The sequence below is a fragment of the Polypterus senegalus genome, chromosome 13, assembly GCF_016835505.1.
Source record: "Polypterus senegalus isolate Bchr_013 chromosome 13, ASM1683550v1, whole genome shotgun sequence".
Taxonomy (NCBI): domain Eukaryota; kingdom Metazoa; phylum Chordata; class Cladistia; order Polypteriformes; family Polypteridae; genus Polypterus; species Polypterus senegalus.
In genome coordinates, this window is record NC_053166.1 from 94,308,743 (window position 1) to 94,312,968 (window position 4,226).

A 4,226-nucleotide genomic window follows, 5' to 3' on the forward strand; every position below is an offset into this window, starting at 1 on the left:
GACTCCAGAACTATTTTCTGTACACAGGATTTTTTTTTTTTTTTTTAAACCATGCAAATTTCCCTCAACTTCATAGCTTTCACATTTTATACATCTAGGATACATATGAGGAATAAAAAGCTAAAATGAATAAATATTTTATATAACCTTCTGTATTCTACACCCAGTTTAAACCCCAAAGCATCTGAAATTACAAAACTAAAACCTGCCATGGAAACTCAAAAGAAATGACAGAACTGACCCTGCACCTCATTGGCGAGGCCAAAATTTAACTTCTGAAAACTATACTCACACATTTCCAATAAAAGTATAACGTGAAGAATTTTACAAAAATACACCAACCCTCAGGTTACCCAAGAGCATTCACTAGAACAAAGGAAAAGGCAAAACTAGCAACTCATTCCCTCTTAGGATTTAAAAAACAAAACAAAAAAAAAAAAACCACACCACAAGCTGACCGAGAAAAACTTCAGTTTATTATATACACAATATTATACAATTTACATTTTATATGTCACTGCGTCTGACCATTCCGAACACTAGCCAGCCAATTTGTAACCAAATAAAAAAAAAAAAAAATTGGCAAGAGGAAGTCATATGCACACCTGTGGAGGAAGAAAAAAAAATTTTAGCATACATCTACACAACCAATAAATGCATAGAAACTCATTAGCCACTTTACTGGAGTGTTTGCAAAAACCACAGAGCCATTTACCGTTCAGAATATAAGTTTTTTGGGGTTCCTTTGTTGCAATCATGTACTATGGTAAAATGTGTATGTTGTGCTCATATTGTTTCACGTCACATGGACAGAAGGCAAGTCAGTTGTCATGTTAGAAATTCCAAGTGAACATTCTGCCAATACAAATAGAATCTGGACAAAAAGTTACCCCAATTGTCAGTTTAATGCTGATCATTCACCTTAGTTAACTGCTTAAAATAAACTGGTCTGGCTGAAATGCCATTGTTGCAGAAATGTACTTGGTGGTATTCTGCTCTTTAAATATTAAAATGACATTCTCCTTTAATCTGCTTTTTTGCAGACCAACTAACAACTCTGAACTTAAAACAGTCAGAGCATGTGAACACAGTAATAACCACTGAGCATTCCACTGCTGTTTCTTACAGAAATCCTTTTTTGTGCAAGAAACACAGCAGTACAGAATTTGAAATATACTGGAAATGCACAAGTGTAAGGTGTGACCCCAATTTATGTAATGCCATTGTATGATGCTGTTCAATGTAGAAAATGGTAGGAAGACTAATTCAGTTTAAGTACCAGAGTTACATAAACCCTAAATGTAATAACTTAAAATGCAATTTTTAAAAATAAGCTATTCTTGAACGTGCATAACATTTTCAGACTTGTAGGCCAATACCCACAACATTATCTCTCTTCCTCAGGAGTTGCTGGATGTCAAAGGCCCAGCAAGTATGCACATGCTCAAATCAGCAATATTCATCGCCCAGTGCTTCTCATCAGTGGAAGAGTCACGTTTGGCACATGGTGCTCAAGATCAAATTACAAAATATTGTATGTATTTTCACTTACTTTAGGAGAGTTGCAGTTGAACAGTTGCGTCTCTGACCATGCTTACCTATTTAAAAAAAAAAAAAAAGTTTAAGTATACTTTATATCACCAAGAGTGTTATACTCTAATCCTAAGTAAGCTGAAGGGTTAAAGAAACCACACTACGTGCAGAAATATATTTATAATTGAAATTCAAAATTTACTATTGCGCGGTCGGAGTCTGGATAAAAAAAATTCTGAAACCAACTCAGATTCGTCGGTCAGTCCCTTGGCAAAAATATCCAGGGCAATAAATGGCGCTGATAAATACTTAGTGCTCCGGCTCTTCCCCGGGTTACACGGACATGCAAAATCGAAACATTTAGTTTCGAAACTTTACGGGCGAGGAAGCATTACTAATGACTGCACACTCGTTTAAAATATCCCAATGATTAGCTCATGATAACAACTCTACTTACCCGTTTGTGTCCAATATACAGAACCAGAGCTTTAAAGGTGAACGGTCTCCAATTGGGGGGGGGACTAAAACGCACACACACCAACAATTACCGAGCCATCTAATTTTGTCTAAAACAAATCTAAATGTGAAACCAGACGTCAGTTAAACTACCCCTATAGTCAACGCTTGTGCTTGCAGCATAGCTATGAAGGCCATCTCTTCAACTTATACACGTGGACAAACAAAAGCGTCTGCAATCTAACATTTAATGCCAACATCCATTATCCAACGGCACAGGGGCTTCAAATCTTAACCTCTGATCTCTGGCGCCCATCCCCTACTCTCTAACTCCCAATACACCCAATTAATAGCGACAAGACCCTCAACATCTATCATATACGATAATACCCCATATCAATAGGAAACAAGGCATGTAGGACTTGCGCGAAACTCCACTTTTCAAAGGTACCCACGTACAAAAGAGAGCAATGACCAGAGGGGTCCAAAATCCTGAACCACTTAAAAGACCCCTAAGCCTACCCCGTTTTACGCTATTCCAACGGTCTCCTAAACAAATGACTAATTACGACAAATTTACAAACACTAAAACCGGTTAAATTACAAAAAGTCCAACTGCAACACGAATACATCACAAAACGTGCTTAAAGAAAATGCAACTGTATAAACATACAACACAAGGTATTTCAAAACTATTGACCCAAACTCTAGCGCATTTTAAAGAAGACAGACAGAACTAGGCTGCAGACCTTGGTCGCACGTGTCCAGACGCCTCCATCTTTGTAAAACTGTAACTCATCGACTCAATTCAACTACGTACAGTATACGGAACGCAACGCGACTGTGTGTACGAGCAAATGAAGACTCGAGAGTACAAACTAGCGGAAGAGTGCAGTAAATCCAAATTACAAAACTCTTAAATTACTCGATACAAGATGCTACAAAGAGCATTACCGTAGGCTATTTTATGGAAAAAAATTCTAGCAGTTTCCATGAAAAATACACGTGCGTACATTAAAAAACCCTCAATAACTTAAACACAATGTAATCGTTCACGTGTGCGCACACATAATGACTACACAAATCAAGCACGCGCGCATCCACGACCAAAAAGAAAGTTCTTCCTCAGTTTCGTGCTTAAATAACAGACTTTCTTCCCAGCGGGCACTTCGGCGTTTCCGATTACTCTGACTGATGTCACCCTCACTGGAACGCCCCTTCCTTACCGTAACGCTCCTAGATTTCTGCCTCCCTCTGGTGAAGACCACAAGCAAGCTTTAAAACTTTACATAGGTTGGTTTCAAGATTTTGGATTGCGTACTTGTGCATTGGCACGAAATAAATTATAGTTTTTATGCATTTGTGTTTAGAAACAGAGAAAGAGATTAAAATGAAGAATTGCCAGATGCATCAAATAGCAGATTATCTTTACTTGATAAATTGCTATATAGTCAAAAAAGTTCCCGGAACGGTGGTATTGCAATGTAACGGTAAGGCATATGACAACATTTACCTAGCCACGATCAAAGTAGGACCCATTTACACACACACACGTGCTCCATCGATCCTGCCACTGTTGGAAGCACCGGCGAAAGGCTTCTTGTGGAATCTTCCGGAGTTCAGCCGTAGCACTTAATTGGATGTCATCCACAGTTGAAAAACGTGTTTCCCCGAGTCACATTTTTAAAGTAGGGAACAACCAAAAGTCACATGGAGCGATATCCGGTGAGTAAAGTGGCTATGTGATGACTGGAATGTTTTTATCTGCAAGAAATTGCTGCACTACAAACGATGTGTGGCTCGGTGTGTTATCGTGATGCATAAACCACTGTCCCTTCCACTTATCGGGCCGCTTCCTTCGAACTGCATCGCGCAACCTCTGCAAAACTTGCACGTAGAAAACACCAGTAACACTCTGTCCAGACGGCACGAATTCATGGTGCACCAAACCGTCAATGTCAAAGAATGAAATGCGCATCACTTTTGTATTGGATCTGACGTGGCGTGATTTCTTTGGTTGGGGAGACGACTTTGTGTGCCACTTTGATGACCGCATCTTCGTCTCCGGGATGTAGGCGTACACCCATGACTCATCAGCAGTAACAATCTTTTCGAGAAATGTCGGGTCCTGCGAACTTTTCTGAAACAGATCTCCAGCGACAAACATGCGAAATTCCATCTGATCCGTGGTCAGCAGCCTCGGAACAAAATTCGCGCAGACACGTCTCATTTCCAAA

General features: G+C 39.4%; 1 long non-coding RNA gene across 1 annotated transcript; it reads right to left on the minus strand.

The window, feature by feature from the left end:
- Nucleotides 1–454: 454 nt before the first annotated feature.
- Nucleotides 455–3,455, minus strand: LOC120542426. Its single transcript, XR_005636182.1, has 3 exons — nucleotides 1,991–3,455; nucleotides 1,553–1,598; nucleotides 455–605 (listed from the first exon to the last, which is right to left on the minus strand). It is a non-coding gene; the product is annotated as an uncharacterized LOC120542426 (long non-coding RNA).
- Between the last annotated feature and the right edge of the window lie 771 nt (nucleotides 3,456–4,226).